Genomic DNA, 19,881 nt, shown 5'->3' on the forward strand with positions numbered 1-19,881 from the left:
GAGAAATGTGCATTTTACTTTCATAATGTTCGCTCGGTGAATGTGAAGGATGTTTGGTTTGATAGTTATGACGAAGAGGGAATGCTCCGTTCACTTGCATGGACAGAGTCTCTGGATGCTAAGCAACCTCAATGTCTTGGCGGACTATTTCTCTGCTGATCAACACTACGAATGCTGGAAACACACCATGTGAAGTTATTTAAACCGATTATTGTTATTTATATCAGAGATTATTTAATCTAACCCGATCTTCACCCTGCTACCCTTTGGCAGGCGCTACCGGGCCACCACAGCCCGCACCTCCAGACTGCAGAACAGTTTCATCCCCAGGGCCATCACAGAACTTAATAATCACACTACACTCCTACCCTCCACCCAGCACAACTGCACTTTTGTTAGTGGTTGCACAAACAAATTTCGTTGTGTATCCAATGCACAATGACAAATAAAGTCTATTCTATTCTATTCTATTCTATTCTAAACTCTTCACCCAAACACGGCGGCGTTTGGGTTTCCTACCTCGGACTCCAGCGCAGCCACGGCCGACAACTATCTTTATTCTGGGTGGAAATAGTGACATAGTTACGCCATTAAATGCGTTTATGGAAACATTTTTAGCGAGAAATGTGCATTTTACTTTCATATTGTTCGCTCGGTGAATGTGAAGGATGTTTGGTTTGATAGTTATGACGAAGAGGGAACGCTCCGTTCCATTGCATGGACTGAGTGTCTGGATGCTAAGCAACCTCAACGTCTTGGCGGACTATTTCTCTGCTGATCAACACTACGAATGCTGGAAACACACCAGACACACCATGTGAAGTTATTTAACCCGATTATTGTTATTTATATCAGAGATTATTTAATCTAACCCGATCTAAGCTCTATCACCCAAACACGGCAGCGTTTGGGGTTCCTACCTCGGACTCCAGCGCAGCCACGGCCGACAACTATCTTTATTCTGGGTGGAAATAGTAACATAGTTACGCCATTAAATGCGTTTATGGAAACATTTTTAGCGAGAAATGTACATTTTACTTTCATAATGTTCGCTCGGTGAATGTGAAGGCTGTTTGGTTTGATAGTTATGACGAAGAGGGAACGCTCCGTTCACTTGCATGAACATGGACTCATCTAGCTGCGTTGGCGCGTTGACGCGTTGGAAGCGTTGAACCGAGTAACCACCCCACAATGATCAAGCGTCAGGTTAGGCGCGTTTGGTGTGGCCGCACCGTAAGGCACACCGGATTATAAGGCGCACCTTTAATGAATGGCCTATTTTAGAACTGTTTTCATATATAGGGCGCACCGGATTATAAGGCGCATAGAATAGAAGATACCATAGTCAAACGTTTGACTGGGGTTGCGTTATGCATCGACTAGACCGAGCTGTGCTAAAGGGAATGTCAACAAAACAGTCAGATAAAGTCAAAGTTTATTAAGCGTTCTGACAACTCCGGTCACTCCCATGGTAACGATGTTCAAACGTTAATGTGCATATTAACAATATCTCATCAATATCTGATCAATATCAATATCTCTTAACAATAAGCTCACTTTTTCAGTTCATTCCCCGTCTACGAATCCCTCGAATTCTTGTGTGTCCGAATTGAACAGTTGGGCGAGTACGGCATCCAACATGCCCGGCAGGTACGTGCAGAGGGGGGGGCTATGGGTGCCCGAGCCCCTGCCCTTTTCCCTCTGAAGGACCAAAGTGCCCTTTTGAGTGGTCGTTTAAATTGTCAATGCTTTGTAAAATTACACATGAACAATTAAATGTTAACATGTGAATCAATTATTCGAGTATAAAAACTTCAACGGTAATGATATAGAAGTATGTTTTTACTTTGTAGCCTTGTTTACCGGCGCTCAGTGCGCTGCTGCCGCTGAGTGACGTCATAGGCTATCAACGTGACCTTTCACAATTTGCCTGCCTGCAAGATGCGCTTGTTGTTTTAAGAGACGGTACAACGCAGGGTAAGATCACTACAGAGTCAGACACAGACAGTTGTTTCCAAAACCATAAAGTTGATAATGCTAAATAAACTGTAACAGTTATCTAGTTTTGTAGTCTCATTTTGAAGTATAGGCCTATGTTTGCCAGCAAAAGCTTTTCAACAAGCATCGTTTTAACTGACCTGTGAAAGTGGCTACCACTTGGTTTATTTTCTATAGCCTACCAGCTAGCTATACAGCTAACCTATCTGGGAAACCTTTTGAAATTGCAAAGGGAAAGCATACATCGTTATATTTAATCTGTATACTCTGTAGTAACTACTTGGCCACATGACATGGCCAAATCCGTTTCATGTCTACTCTGTCTCAGTGTCTCTGGCAGAACGGGGTGAAATTGGTTTTATATTCGACATTCGTCGATTTTCCGGGGTTGTATCTGTAATAGCGTCAAGTGCTTAGGGACCGTCAAAAAAGTGCAACGTAATTTTTTTCAATTCTTAATAACTCACTCGAAATTCATCCTATCAACATCAAACCACTTCTGATGTGTTTATGTACTCGTTTTGTAGTCCCCACTACCCCTCATTCTAAAGAAAGACTTTTAATTGTTTTTAAAAAATGCAAAAGTTTTCAGTGCATGTATTGCATCCATATTTAAGGCTTTATTTTTAATAGCTCACTTGTTTTTATAGATATCAACAACAAACCACTTCTGATTCGTTCATAAACTCATTGTGGAGTTCCCACCACCCTGTGTTTAATAGAAAAACATAAAAAAATTAAAAGTCACACGTATACATTGTGTAGGGTGACCAGATTTGAGTTTGTGAAAAAGAGGACACTTCGTCGCGGGGGGGGGGCGAAAACATGGGTATTTTTTCTTTAGTTCGTCCGTGAACTTACATTTACGTTTAGGCATGGCTGCAGACAGTGGCGATCCTAGGTCCAATTGCGCCCGGGCAAGATTGTTGACGGGGGGGGGACGGGGCTAGGGTATTTGTATCGTGAGCCTACGTACTTCAGTGGGGGTTTCATTCCGTCTATACACGGCACCTTCTCAACGAGCACATGAGATCGGTCGCCCAATGACAGACTCTCTCTACAGTCAGCTCGCGCAAGAAGGTGGAACGTAAGGGAGATACCATTTCCAGAACTTGGAAGGCCGTAATAACCATAGACATATACAATGGTAATAACTAGTAGGTTATGTGAAAGACCCAGAAACACAAATATGCGACGAGGCAAAAAAAAATAAAAAGATAATAATAACAATAATATATATATTTTTTTTTTTTTGCGACGAGGCAAAATACCGGACGTTTTTGGAATCCCTGCCGGACGCATTTTTTAGGTCTCGAAAAGAGGACATGTCCGGGAAAAAGAGGGCGTCTGGTCACCCTAACATTGTGTATAGTTAGGCTAATTCATATTCAAGGCTTTTATTTTGTAATAGCTTAATTGTTTTTATAGATATCAACACCAAACCACTTCTGATGAGTTCATGAACACACATGTGCCCTTTTTTTAATGTGAGCCCCTGCCCCTCAAAGGGTCTCTGCACGGCCCTGATGCCCGGATCCCTCTCATCATTATCCGAGTCAGTGTCGCTGCTGTTGCCTGGCAGTTCAGTGATAATTCCTGCCTTCGTGAAAGCTTGGACCACAGTTGAGACTGTTATATCAGCCCAGGCATCCACGATCCATTGGCAGATAGTGGCGTAAGTCGCCTGGCGCTGTCTCCCTGTCTTGGTGACGTGATGTTCGCCTTCTTGGCCCTGTCCACACAAAGCCGATTTTTTGGGTGAAACTGCATAATGCTACGGCCACACCAAACGCGTGTAACGTGCCTAACTTGACGCTTGATCATTGTGTGTCACAAAAATGGTTCAACGCGCCAACGCGCCTGTGGCTGCGCTGGATTTAGGAGTCCGAGGTAGGAAACCCAAACGCCGCCGTGTTTGGGTGCATGAGAGAGTTTAGATCGGGTTAGATTAAATAATCTCGGATATAAATAACAATAGTCGGGTTAAATAACTTCACATGGTGTGTCTGGTGTGTTTCCAGCATTCGTAGTGTTGATCAGCAGATAGTCCGCCATGACGTTGAGGTTGCTTAGCAACCAGAGACGCTGTCCATGCAAGTGAATGGAGCGTTCCCTCTTCGTCATAACTATCAAACCAAACATTCTTCACATTCAACGAGCGAACATTATGAAGGTAAAATGCACATTTCTCGCTAAAAATGTTAACATAAACGCATTTAATGGCGTAACTATGTTACTATTTCCACCCAAAATAAAGAAAGATGTCGGCCGTATGCTTCTGTGCAAGCGTCACTACTCTCTGCAAGTGACGTCGGGTCAAGCTCCACGCTGATTTGTTCCATTAGTAGATGGAACAAGGAGGTGTCCGATAGGCGGAGATGATCAGCGGGAGTGGCCGCCAGCGAAGCTGTGCATGGTGGGAGTTGTTGTCTTCAATCCACAAGCGCCAAAAAGTCACTTTCTGCCTTTTCTCGGTCAAGACGGCACCAAATTAGAATTTTATTTTATTATTCGACTACATATAGGACCCAATTTCAATACATATTCATGCCTCCACCGGTGAAATGCTCCTTTAAGCAAAATTCTCAGAGCATCATTATATGCCACATGAAGTTTTTTCATTTTCGCTTTACCGTAATTACACCACAGGTGCGCAGTATACATTGGAGTGCAATACGCTTTGAAGAGCGATATTTTAACATCAGTAGTACACATGTAGAATTTGCGCGCCAGCATGTTTGCCTGCCCATACAGTAAACCACACTGACGCTGCACATCATCATCGTCACAGAGGTCATCTCTTATCACGTGTCCCAGACATTTAACCTTCTTTACAACCACTAGCGGTTCACCTGCCAGTGAGAAAGAAGGAAAGACAAGCTTCCTATCCTCCATGGTTCTAGCAATCAGTACCACACTCTTCGTTGAGTTAAATTTGATGTCATACATTAAGCCATATTGAGAGCATATTATAAGAAGCTGCTGCAGGCCAGCACTGGAGGGAGACAGTACCACCAAATCATCAGCGTATAGCATATGATTAATGAGGTTATCCCACACCAAACAGCCAGTTCTACATTCCTTTAGCTCTTCAGATAGATGATCCATGTACAGATTGAATAGTAGCGGGGACAGAATTCCGCCCTGCCACACTCCATTGGAGACATAGAAGGGTGTGGATATACTCATCCCCCACCTAACTTGCATAGTTTGGTGAGAGTACCAGAACTGCAGTATCCTAATTATATAAGAGGGGACCCCTCGCTCAAGTAATTTAGCAAACAGTTTCCCATGATTGATACGGTCAAAGGCTTTTGACGCATCCAGGAAACACATGAAGACTGTGCTATTTTGTGATCTGTACCTATGGACAATTTCTTTAAGTGCATAAATACGCAGATCAGTTCCATGCTTACTCTTAAAGCCAAACTGGTTATCTGTTGATGCTATATAATCTGCAAGCCTATCCATAAGGATCCCTTCTAGTACCTTGGACAGTATACTTGCAAGTGCAATAGGCCTATAGTTATCAATACTAGTTAATTGACCAGTCTTATTTTTAACTACAGGTATCAACAAGACAGATAACATGGATCCTGGGAGTATGCCATGCTTCATTAACCCAGAAAAGCATAGAGCAAGTAACACTGAAACATTTTGGCTAGAGTATTTCAGATGTTCTGCTGTTATTTTATCCTGCCCACAGGCTTTGTTTATTTTAAGTTTCTCAATAGCATAAGATACTTCATCTGGTCGGATGACTACACCATCACTGTGAGGTATTTCACCTATGTTAAAAACATCACTCTTCACACAGTTAAAAATGTTCTCATAGTGTCTCCTCCAAAGCTCTGCAATGTTTTCAGGCTCAGTAATGCCATCAATGCTAGAAGGCAGTGGCATCTTGCTGTTGTTTACCACCTTCACCTCCTTCCAGAACTCATATACATTATTAATTTGTAACTTCTGATAATAAGAGATCAATGTTATTCCAATGTTGCTGCCATCAACATTAGATAACATCAGGTTTCATCGATATGTTAATGGGGATTAAACATTTTATTGCATTGAAATTTCAATATCAACCATAATGATGATTCAGATGGAAAATCTATATTTATTCAATGTTTGCTTGCTGTCTGGGACAATGCTATTCATTTTTTTAAGAATCCTATTAATTTCCTATGGAAAATTACTTTTTACTCAATAGCTTCCATGGTATGGCACCCAACCCCCCCCCCCCCCCCAAATCAATGCAGAACTAGTCTACTAGATGGTACTAATTACACACCTGAAGATAATGCCCTCCACATTTTGTGATCCATAAACCCCTTTCAAGTTGAAAAACGTAAAAAATGTTTTCAAAGGTCACTAATTTCATCTGATTTTCACGAAACCTGACACACAAGATGATCTTTAGACCAAACCCCACAAAAAAATGAACCGTCTCATTGTTCAATAGCAAGTTTATTTCCCCAAACCCAAACAAAAACCAAGCCATTCCAGGCCAAGGCCAAAGCCGAAAGCCATGCCAAACCAAATGCCAGTCCAAGGATGTCCAACTACTTGACCCCCATATTGCTGGTCATCTGCACAGCACACAGAGCCATTATTATTTTTTTAATTCTTCCAGGGTCCTGGGGCCTCATTACAGAAACTTCCTAACTCTGAAATCCTATCCTATCTTGAGATAGGAAGGCATTTAGGGGTTTTGATATTACAGAAGGAGGTTTCCTAACTTAACTTAGGAAGAAATCCTATCTTATTTTAAGATAGGAATTTAACCATTACATAACTATCCTAAGTTAGGAATTTCTTAAGTTAGGCTCCCTAAGTTAGGTGGCCATACACCCTGTCCTAAGTTCAAAATAACTGTCAGTAACTGAAATAACAGAAAAATGGCAGCAGCACTGCTAGTGGGTCTGCTGTGTGACAATGAAGACGAGGACGAACATGACAACAGAAACTTGATGACTGAAAGGCTACTGAGACCGCATAATGACGCGTTACATTTTCCGGACCATATTTTAATATCCCTTTATCGCCTGCCAAGACAGTTAATTTTGAATTTGGTGGAAGAATTACGTCCTGCTCTGGAGAGGCCTACAAGGAGACATGGAGCCTTGCCAGTGGTTGTGCAGGTAACCAATGCTCTACGTTTTTTTGCCAAGGGGGACTTCCAGACTGAGGTTGCAAGCCTGTCTTCGGTTTCACAGCCATGTATTTCACGCAATCTCAGGGAGGTCACCAATGCCATCTGCAATCTTGCAACGAAATACATTCAGTTTCCTCGTGGAGAAGAGCTGCAGCAGATTAAGGAGGCTTTTTTAAGTCAGAGTGGGATGCCAGGGGTAATTGGGCTTATAGATGGGTCACTTTTCCCCATCAAAGCTCCGAGTGGCCCAACTGAGCCGGCTTATGTGTGCCGTAAGGGATACCATGCCATCAATGTTCAGGCCATAGGGGACCAAAATATGGTTATACGGCATTTGTTGGCAAAGTGGCCTGGATCCACCCACGACTCTTTCATATTCAACACCAGGTGGGTCCCATAGACACTAACATAAATAATTGTTTTACCTGCTTTATTATTAGGCTTCACTCAAATAATAAATTAATATATTCAATATGTGCATTTACAGTGATATCAATGCATACCCAGGCCCGGATTAAGCAGTCACAGGACCCTGGGCACAAATGTTGGATGCCCCCCCCACCCCCCCCGGAAAAAAAAAACAGTGCTGTGGCAGGTGTTTTTTATTATTAATGATTAGGCCTATTGTAGCCTATGTCACAACAGAACAGAAATGTTTCTATTGCATATTATCAACAAAGCATTATATGCTAAAACAAGAGAAAGAAACATTTAACAAAGCTAAATGATATGCTACCATCAAAATGAAATACTTTAATTATTTGTTTATTCGATTTGTTTATTCAGTTTATACTAGCCTAGCCCTATCAACTTATGAATTGCTGAATGAACATATGAACATAGAGTTTTTTAATGTGACTGGCATCATCCCTTGGTCTCCTTTCTTCACTCAGGATCCCCTATCACGGTCTGGTTGTCTGTCTTTCTGATTTCCCCACTTCTGTCCTCTCTTTCATCTTGATCCTTAAACTAGTACTCCTCTCCGCCAGGGTATGTCTATATAATGAATGGCAATACATTACACTCAGAAGTTAGTAAACAGAAGTAAGTCTGAATACAAATATGTAACATTAAATGAGAAATAATATATATATGTTTATGTCTCCCTCCCAGAAACACCTGTTAGAAAAACTTCTTACGGGCTCTCCTATTAGCAATGTCAGTGATAACTTCATCGAATTCCAGGCTCCTGAGTAGCTCCGTCTCGATGGCCATGAGTGACAGTGCGCTGAGGCGCTGTTGCGTCTGTGTCGTTCTAAGCTCATTTTTAATTCTGGCCAGATGTGAAAATGATCGTTCCCCTTCACAATTTGTCACAGGCAGGGTCAAAAAAATACGGAGAGCTATAAAAACGCTTGGGAAAGTTGATTGCAGACCCTGTTTTAAGATCATCTTCAAAAGCTTTTGAGGAGACTTATCCTGTTCGTTTTGTATGAAGCTTCTGAACTGGATTATTTCATTGGCCAAGTCGACATCTAAATCAGATGGGTATGACATGCAGAGCACTTCTGCCTGTTCACGGATACTGGTCAAATTGTCAGTTTCCATAAAGAGTAAACGTTTCTAATTGAAACCGAGGCAACCGGCGTGCGCTGATATTGACTCATTCGCAACTTAAAGGGGCCCGCCCGAAAAAATAAAAAAATAAAAATAAAAAAAATCGGACGAGTCTTGGGCCCTCTGGCTGGGCGGGGCCCTGGGCACGTGCCCATAAAACCCATTGGTTAATCCGGCCCTGTGCATACCTGAGTGAGGGCAGGGAAAGTGGATGGCTTTTGGGGGACTCGGGATATCCCTTGAAACCCTACCTAATGACACCAGTCATGAACGAGCAAACGGAAGCAGAGAGCAGGTACAATGTGGCACACAAAAGGTGCCGTAGCCGTCAGGAGAGGCTATATGGTATATGGAAAGGAAGGTGAGACATATACTGCTTTGGTGCATTCAATAGCGTAGATAAGGAGTGTGTCGTAACCCCTAAGAAGATAGTGTTACACTATATACTTCAAAAGCAATGTAGCAAATGTATTTATTTAAAATGATTTAATAATATTAATATGGACTATAACATCACACCAAAAAAGGAGATAAGTAAAGCATTGTAAGCAAACAAACTGATTAACTTTTGATGTTGTAGATGGAGATCCCATGATATGAGCGGGGGATATCTTCAATATTCCCCGGAGAGAGCAGTGATGTTCGTGAAGGCCACTGCTGTGTTGCACAACATATGCAGGATTGCTAATCTCCCGGACCCTGAGGACGTCCCGGCCATGGTTGAAGATGAGGAGGAAGGCCATGATGGCATACATGATGGTGCACAGACTGGTAGAACTGCCAGAAACAACCTGATTGCACATTATTTTAGATAAGATAATTAAAAAGAAAACATACGAATTTGATGTAAAATATTTAATTCAACAATATAAAAAATAAATTAACAGTTTAACTCAATCAAATTTAAATAAGTGTACAAATTATTTCATTTCATTGTTCAAATAAATTCACAATATTGTTCCCGTTGTAAATAAAATACTGCTTCATGAATTCAAAATTTTCTTTATCCAATTTCAGTCTCTCCTTCTCAACATTTAGTGTCTCTCGCATCACCAACAGCTTCTCCTTCTCCAACTCCAGAAGCTCCTCTTGTAGGCTAATGTGTTTCTTCTTTTTAGCTGTAAAGAAGAATTTAAACTGTGAATCAAGACAATTTTCCTTGAACAGTAGCCTTCCTATTATAAACCTCAACTGTTCATAAATGGAGTAGCTACAGTTGAGACAGCGTCGTTGTAAAAATGCACCTCATATTTATTTAAACAGTGAGCATCAACTTGCCAGGTGATGGGATAATTATTGCTGTTGGCAGAGTCCTGATGTCACACTCTGCTTCCATCAACGTCAGTATGACCTCAGTTGAATCAGACACCTCGGCACTGACGTTCTCAAGGATCTCCTCAGGCAGGCCAACCTCTGTGCCGGTTGAAATGCCTACACACAAATGATTTCATGTTAGGGGGGTTGGCTTTTCTTTTGCTGTTTACCATTTCCGTGGAAAAGCCAAGGTTGACGGCGACGCCCCTGTCAGCGAGACCAATGGTGAGGCGGGAACAGGACACAGCATCATAGCTATGACAGGTGCACTAGCGAGCATGTTTGGCAATATAATAATGACTTAAACTAATTATGGAAGTAGGCCCTACCAGAGACGTCGGAGAACTATTCATAATATTGTAATGCCCACGGAAGAGGCAGTGAATGAAGTATTGATTAGAGAGCGATTTATTAGATACCACCGCTAATAAACCATTGGAACACTTCAACACCGGTAACCACAGAAACGGACAACAAACCCCGGCCCGCCCCCATCTCCCAAACCCTGTGTATGTGCCAATGACAATTTTTTTCCACTAAAATAATTCTATCTTGCACTATATAGATCATTTTCAGCCTTGATTTACCTTTCTAGGCACATGCAATTTCTAATATTTTGTACATGGACAAGATTGCTTATAAAATATTTCCCAGTGATCTTCACAATATTCTAAACACATGCACATCCCAACATTGACATGCAGTTGCAATGCACATATCCACGGATAAGGACTAATTTTTATTATTTTACACCGGGGCAAAATTCTACGCGCGCGATTCCTGCGGTCTCATAAAAGGCCTCTCCATCCCAAAGTCCCGGGCCAAATTTTTGGGCCAGTCCATCCCTGATGTACATGATTTCAGTTGGTAGGAACACTTAGGTTTAAGTGGTATGTCCCAGGCGGCGGGGAAGTACATCTGTGACTGCTAAAAGTAATATTATTACAGTACAGTACATTACTTAGTTAGTTGCTACCAACACTGAATGTCACATCACGATTCCACATTTAACTGCAGCTAACAACAACTCACCCAGTCTGTATTGGCAGGTGCATCTCCAGGGGGCTTGTCAGCTCCACACATTGCGCACACTTCATCATCAAAGACCGAAAGAAAGTGTTTTTGCAAAATACAATTAATCTGAATTGGAGTGCCTTTAAGTTTTTTATTATTATTCATCATTTAAGTTATTGTACCTGATGCTTCAAGGACTTGGAGTCCCATATTTCTCCTGGCTTATTTGATGGCTTTCTTGGAGGTGTCAAAGTCAATGTGGGGCGACTGAGGGAAGGCTTCCATTACTGCTCTGGCCATCTAAATTAACAACACTGTATTTATTGAAAATGTCTTCCTCTTTTAATAGATAACTAAAGCATTTGTAAACACATGCATGACGGTGAGGATTCACAGAAATCTTGTATGTGTACAGAAACACCTAAATGGAACCTTATTTCAACCACTGCAAACACAAAAACATTATGTTTCCACTATACTACATAGTTCAACTTACTTCGACAACGATAACGCCACAACTGCAACCATCCTTTTGTACTGGGTGAGGTATTACTCCTCCTTTCCAGTGAATATCCACCCAGTCAGTTTTTCCATGGGATGTCCTCCTCATCATCAAGTATTCCCTGAATAAGTGTGATGTTCTGATGTAATAATTTTCTTTAGGTTTGTATTCACTTATAATGCATATGGACAGATCTTCAAACATACCACAGATTACTGACTTCAGACAATAAGAAACAGCTGCCATTGGTGAATATAAGTAAACATGACTGACTTAAAATGTTTACAATTCTAGCTTGAACATTTACTGTAGTCTCTGGGCGGCGTGTGTAGAGTCCTCAAGCTCAGAGGACGCTGGTGATGGATCCAATTGAAACACTGTTCCAGAATTTGCGTGAATGTACTGTGAAAAAAGAGGGTATACTGTAATCAATACTTCATTTCACGATGTGATAGCAAACATCTGAACGAACATTAAGAAAGCAACAAACCAGCATGTTCCAATGATTGTTATTCACGTGGACGAACGATAGTACTGCCTCATACTTTTCAAAGTTGACCTACAGCATGAACATTTTTTTTTGATGATTTAAAAATTCCTTTAATGCATTTATATTGCTTTAGACAAGCAGTGAGAGGAAGCGGTTGAAAGATGCCTACCTCTCCTGTCAACCACAGGTGTGGCCGTAGTGAAAGCAGCTCAGAGTGGTGAATAATGAGGCTTCAACCCTTCATTTGGGATGGAAGCACTGCAACAATCACCTCTGTTGATCTTTTTCCACAGTGCGTTTAACTGAAAGTCAGGATTAACATTTAATGAATGCAGCAATTAAGGTGTATGATCTATGGTTTAAGTCTGATGTGAAATGAGAGCTGCTATAAAAATGCAATAACTCTATTGCATCCTAAATGACTCTGCCTAGACCATAGGGCAATGAAGAGGAAAAATAAACATGAAACTGAACCTGTCAATCAAAAAACTTTACAGTAGCTAAAAATACAGTTATATTGCATCCTCATTGTCTCTGCCTAGGCCCTAGGGCAGGGCTATTCAATAACAAATTCAGTTCGGCCAGATTTCTGATAATTGATAATTATAATTATCACAGCTGAAAAATAATTAAAATAAACATCTATGGTGAAATATGACCTAGGCTTAATTCTGAAAACAAAATAGTGCACAATATTAGACCTATCAATAGCCAGTTTCCTTTTTGAATTTTGGCAGTTTTATTTTTCCCTAGGGCAATGAGGAGGAAAAATTAAATTCTAGGTCTAAAAAATTATATTATCCTTCGGTGTGTCTAATTAGTACCTGTGTGTGTGTGTGTGTGTGTGTGTGTGTGTGTGTGTGTGTGTGTGTGTGTGTGTGTGTGTGTGTGTGTGTGTGTGTGTGTGTGTGTGTGTGTGTGTGTGTACTATTAAGCTCTAACTTGTTCATTACCTTCCATGCCATTGTACTAATCCTCACCTGTTGGTTTGGCAGGTCAGATGAGGGCGGGTGGCTTTCACCTGGACTAGCAGGAGTGACCAGTTTGGGTGAAGACAGGTGAAGGACGTCAGCAGGGCAGAGGGGTGAGGGCGGGCGGCACTCAGATGGGCAGTCAGGAGTGATCAAAGGTTCAGGCTTCTGAGATGTAGTGTACAGATCACAAGAACAATTGACACTAATCTATGATTCCGACATGCCTGTATATTTTTCAAGAATATATGGGCATACTGCGTCAAAAGACAATTGTTGGTATCCTTAGGATGAGTGCTCTGTAATGTTTTCAATGAGTATGACCAGGGACGTGCACAGGAATTTTGAGGGGCAGTTGCTCTGACCTGAAAAAAGGGCACCCCCCCCCCCCCCCCCAAAAAAAAACTTGCAGGCTATATGAAGGACTGAGAATAACAGGGTCTTTATTAATATATAATTACAAATAAGTAAAACACTGAAATAACTACTACTAACGATAATGCAGAAAAACATGACTTGAAGAAGAAGAACATAACATGAACACAAACATAATTAAACAACATCCTATCAAGTCACTGATAAGTTTCTCCAAATTGACATTTTAAAAATGCAAAGCTTCAAAAGAGAAGCCTTCAGAACCTCTTCTTTGTCGATTGGTATGTCCTTCTCTATGGACAGCAGGAGGAGGTCAGACAGCCGCTCTTGACCACACTGATTTCTGATTTTTTTCGGAGCACATCACTACCCTGTAGTAATGTGCTCCTCTTAGCTGACTCCTTTAGTTGTCTCTCTCTCTCCTGAATCCTCCTCTTTTCACTGGGCATTTCGGCTTCACTTAACAATAACAAACAATAGGCTACCCAAAATAGTGATAAGATTTAGGCATGAACCATTTTGAATGAAAGAATTCATGTGATGTATTACTTCCATCATTTATTCTTCTTGTTAAAAGGAAATGTTAGAAACTAACTATCAGCAGACATGTAGTTTAGTTTGCCTAAGAATGTGTAGACTATGTGATAACGGGCTGCTTGTCTGCAAGCTAGCTAGCTGTCTGATTATTTAGGCTAAACGTTACGTGGCAAACTGAGCCTGGATTTATGAAGATTGTAATTCATTTCATAAAACGTGATGATGATTGTTTGTTTGTTATACATCTCAAATTCACCTTTTCCGAGAACATCAAGGCAGTCGTCTCACAGGTGCCGGTGTTCCGGTCGCGTGCAGCGCTGCTCACACGCCGCGCCCGCGCGGCAACTCGCCGCCTCCATTAATTTCAATGGGGGAAGGGCGGCAGAGTTTGCCCTCCCCCTACTGACTTTCACTCTCAGTGCCCGAACGGAATTGAATGAGGCAACGGATACTTTATGAAATGTTTTGAGTGGCGATTTTTATAGGCCTACATGAAATTCTGCATCCATTAAATGATTAAAAAAATATATACTTTTTTTTTTTTTTCCTCGGAGGGGCAACCTGAGTCGAGGAGGGCATATGGGCAGTTGCCCAAGCAACCTGAGCAACCCCCCTGTGCACGTCCCTGAGTATGACCTTTACCTTGGAAGATGTTTGGAAAGTAAATGCCTTCTTCCTTGGTGCCACGTACACTCCCCGTCTCCTTTGTTGCTTCGGTTTCCATTTTTCTGTTTCCACCCGATGTTTCTACAAAACCAAACAAAATTTTAATGGCCGGTTTCACAGAATTAACCTATAGATTTTGCACACTTTCATTCAGGCAATTCATTGCCTACACATGCATACAAGGAGTTGGTGTGCATTCATGGAAAATATACACGTATATACTTTATATACAAACATCTACAGTGGTATGACACCATAAAAACTCCCATGCCTCTTCCAGAAAAGTTAGTTTGTGAGTGTGAGTGAGTCAGAGACTGAGTGTGCACATAGGTATTTAAGTAGAAATAGCATATCACCTTCTGCTTCCTCTTTCTCTTGAGTCGGCATATTCCCTTAGCAGGGCATCCATGCTGCCTTTATAAATGGACACAAAATCGTCCATTCTGCTGAAGCGCCTGCTCATCAGCCTGACTTTTTTCAAGTCCCACTGGCTCTTCTACATGATCCCCTGTGTTCTGTTGTCCTGTGTGTAGTTCTGGATTGAAACATAGTAATTGTGATCAATTTCAACATTTTGGTCAACAATTTGTAAGCAAAATCAATGCACCAACACTAAACGAGTGCTAGGAATAAATCAAGAAGGTTTTGTCTGCCTTCTACCCATTCGGGAACAGACACACACTCAGGGGTGTGACATTATTAAGGACACACTGGTCACCCGAAGCAGTGGGCAGCCACAGTGCACCTCCAAGGGAGCACTGGAGCAGTGGTTGTGCATGTGCCATGTTATATCACAGTATTTTCTAAGGAACATGCCGATATGAGCAACATGACGTTTTTATTATCTTTGATGTGATCATTATACCTGTGTAGCTGTACTTGCTGCTTTCTGAAATGTTTTAGACAGCTGCACATAAACTGGACCTGTCCCGTGGCGTCCAAGGTCACCTAATAGGGTAGGGGGAATATTTTTTTTAAATGTATGGGACAATTTATGTACAGGACATCACAGAGCTAGAATAAAAAGGTTGGGGACTTTTATTTGGTTGGGCAGGCTGTGTTTACTTCAGACTAACCCAGGAGGAGGCCAGTCCACAAAGGAGCTTGAGGAAGGAGATGCTGCAGAAAATTTAAATTAGTTGAATTTTACTGTAGACAGCAGGTTCTGTCTAGTACTAGGTCTACAGTAGGTACTAAGACTTATGTGTTATCTGTCAAGGGTTTTTATTTTTGTTTTGTATGTTTGTAAGTTTGTTTCGGCGATTCTGTCCTCTTTTCTCTGAGCACAGTCTTTAGAACCCCTGCTGTTGGGACTCCATCCCTGCAAGCCTGAGTCATAAATGTCCTCGCCAAGCCCCTGAAGTTTCTCCAGAAACAAGCTCCTAGGGAGCTTGGTTTGGAGTGCCTCCGTCAGCACCTCCCTTTCGCCTGCACGAACTGGCCTGCGTACCAGCTGCCTCCTGCTGTGCCGCAGAAATTCCCCCGTGAAGTTCAAATTGGCCATCAGGGAGTCATCCTCAATGGTTAGCTGAACCTGGACAGGGCAATCCTTAAAGCAACAATAGGCAGATGATGTGAACAGGGGCCCACACCTCCCTGATTCCACTGTCTTTACAGCATGCCGCTTGAAGGCAAAGCTGCAGTAGGGGTTAACCTCCTTGATGCCCTTTGACATCATCACTGTCCATTGGAGGCTGGAAAACTGCCGCTTCACCTGGGTCTTCCTCAGTGCCTGCCAGTCTTCTTTAGAGACAAAAAAAAGAATGAACAGAATATTCGTCTGGGCTGGAGGCGGCGGAGGATGCAGGTGACATGGCACAGCTGTCAGAAGGGCTGGTGTTGCAGGGCGTGGGTGCAGGTGATGCTGTGGGGCTGGTGTGGCAGGAGGGTGCAGGTAAAGCTGAGGGGCTGGTGTGGCAGGAGGGTGCAAGTGATGCTGAGGGGCTGGAGGGTGAAGGTGATGCTGAGGGGCTGGAGGATGCAGGTGATGCTGTGGGGCTGGTGTGGCAGGAGGGTGCAGGTGATGCTGAGGGGCTGGAGGGTGCAGGTGATGCTGTGGGGCTGGTGTGGCAGGAGGGTGCAGGTAAAGCAGAGGGGCTGGTGTGGCAGGAGGGTGCAGGTGATGCTGAGGGGCTGGAGGGTGCAGGTGATGCTATGGGGCTGGTGTGGCAGGAGGGTGCAGGTAAAGTTGAGGGGCTGGTGTGGCAGGAGGGTGCAGGTGATGCTGAGGGGCTGGAGGGTGCAGGTGATGCTGAGGGGCTGGTGTGGCAGGAGGGTGCAGGTGATGCTGAGGGGCTGGAGGGTGCAGGTGATGCTGAGGGGCTGGTGTGGCAGGAGGGTGCAGGTGATGCTGCAGAGTGGATGGAAGGGCTGGTGTGGCGGGAGGTGGTCATCTCAGGTGTGGTCATCTGAGGCTAATGTACATAAGAATAACAGCATAAAACAAAATCATATATTGTTCTGGAATAAATAATTCGTCACAGTAATCTCCATGACTCCCATTTGCCTGTGTTTGCCTAGGGCCTTTTGATCAAACAGATTTTTTCGCACATCTTTTAGACCCCAAGGAGTCACATGCAGCAGAGGGGCCCGGGTAACATTCATATTTGCATACACTGCTGGGTCATCAGTGAGCAATTGTTTAAGGACAGTACTGTATGCACTCCAAATAATCTAGGTGATGGAAAACCTTTGCAGCTATGTAGGAATGCTGACAAATTTGTATTTTGAACATGCTCTGAGAAAATAGGTGGCATTACTTGGTGCAAACAGGTCATGACACGTTAAAACATTATCAATATTATTTTTTGATGCTAGACTGATATGGGACAGAGCAGGGGCGGAGTGGGGCACTAATAGCCACCGGGAGAATCCTCCCCGGTCCGGCCCTCACCCCCCCCTTTTTTTTTTTCAGTAATAAAAAAAAATAATCGGTAAAAATGAATGATATAATTATAATTAAGAAAATAAAAGAGAATTGGCGCTCCGAGAATTGGCGCACTTCCTTACAAGACCGGTAACCATAGCAACGCCGGTAAACAAAAGCACTTTGATTCTGGCTGTAGTGCTCCCCTTACTACAGCCATCCGGAGATGCACAGAGCTTTTGGCCGTGATATTATCTATAAAATAGAGCTGTCAAGCGATTAAAATATTTAATCGTGATTAATCGCATTAATGTCATAGTTAACTGATTAATCGCGATTAATCACAAATTATTTTCTATGCTATATATCCCTTGATTTTTTTGTCCCATAATTCTTCTCATTTTAATTCTCTTAGCAACATGGTGAAGTGCATCGGCTTGCCTTGGGCAAATGATTTTTTATTGATAACAACATTGGCATATACTGATCAAAACAGGACGATACAAAAAAAAGAGCCATTAAACGACTGCTTTGAACAAATGTCATTTGAACATAGCAGTCAGGCTACTGCTTCTTTGTTTTGAGCCAAAGAAAAAAAATAATAATAATATATATATATTTTTTTTTAAATAAAATAATTGCGTTAATCGCGCGATAAAAAAATTAACGCCGTTAAATTTGGTTTGCGTTAACGGCGTTAATAACGCGTTTAACTGACAGCTCTACTATAAAATTATATTATATTATTATATATAGAACGTAATAAGACGCTGTCACGAGTGTGAGAGGAGAGCAAGCAACCACGAACTTGCTCGCCTTCTCTATCTGACGCGTCTATTGCTATCAGACGTGGGGCCGCTCATATATTCCCCTACATTTCCGAAAATGGACTTGACCTGCAAGCTGTTTATTGGATAAACGCATTTCCCAATCCCAGGAGCCTTTGCTCCATTCTACGTCAATTCAAGAACAAACAAATTCAAGTAAACTGTAGTTCGTGTTATTTATTTATGGCCATGAAAGTTCTGTAACGCCTGAATAATGAAGAATTAAATGAAGCAATGAATGAGACATAAAGAGTAAGCAAGTGGTATAAATATTGGTTGGATGTTCCCGAGACATATATTGTTTATTTCGGGGAATTTCACGGCGTCTTGACAGGAATAAATTATGCTCAGGGCCGGCTTGCAGACGCCTCGCGGCCGCTCTCAACTGTGGGCCGGTCCAACTGATTTCGCAGGACGCTACACAATTGTGGGCCGGTCCACCTGACCTCGCAGGCCGGCCGGGTAATCTCCCGATCGTCCCGACGTACGTACGTCCGTCCGTCTGTCCGTCTGTCTGTCTTATAAATTAAATTTATGAAATTAAATTAACACAAGCTAGGTAGACTATGATACACTTTAAACACTCAGTGTACTAGCTAAATTTGATTAAACAATTAAATGCAACACAAATATAAAGTAAAAACAAGTGTTATCTAGCGATCCGTTATGTAGGATCGAGCAGGATCTTCTCTTGGAGCTTCTTCTTCTGCTCTCCAATCCTCCTTCTCTTCCTCTGTCTTGTCTGGTTGCTGTCTGTAATATTAACAATGTAATTAAAGAAAAACAACAAAGAATGATTTAGTTTGAAAAAAGAGAAGAAAAAACTCTTAAGTAAAGTTATAGCAAATACCATTTTGTCGATAGAGGTCATGCTTTTTCTTTCGGAGAGAGTAGATTATTTCATCAATTTCTCTCCGGAGCTCTTCCTGAATATTATGAGCACCATTTCTTTCTGGAAAAAAACAAACAAACAAGCAATGATTGACTGAAAAAAAAAACTGTCTAAAGTATGGCCTGGCAGTACCAACATCCATATTAAATACCTGTGGCAGCCCATTGCTTCACATCCAACACCCACTGCTCAGTGTCCTGCAGTGAGATGTTGAGTTCCTGCTTGAGACTGTCAAGGTTGGCTTCTTCCACTTCTGCCCCCTGTGTACTCTATTTAGAATGTTTCAAAACATGTATATACATATAAGGCCTGAGGTGTAATCTCTTAGTTTATTATCAACCTGCTGTTAAAATTGAAAGGTTTCATAAATACTTTACCTTCAGCAACGTATGCCCAATGCCATAATTCAAAACTATACCATGTAACAGTGAGATCACAAATGTAAAAGTTAACCTAAAGTATAGGCTTCTTACTTTTACAAATCTTTTTGTTAGTGTCTTGTGGAGACCGTCCACCTTCCTTTGGTTCCAAACAAGCACTGTTAGCATATCTGATCTGCCTGTAAAAAGCAGGAGACATAATTTAATCAATTTAAAGTCTTGTATCGTGTCAAAGCGTACAATCGTTTAAAACTAACCTGACTTGGTCATGTACTTTGTTGTGAGAGCTGCTCTTGACAGGAAACTGTTAACTTGCTCTACCTCCTCTCCAACAGTG

Source organism: Gadus chalcogrammus, chromosome 15 (assembly GCF_026213295.1).
Source record: "Gadus chalcogrammus isolate NIFS_2021 chromosome 15, NIFS_Gcha_1.0, whole genome shotgun sequence".
NCBI lineage: Eukaryota > Metazoa > Chordata > Actinopteri > Gadiformes > Gadidae > Gadus > Gadus chalcogrammus.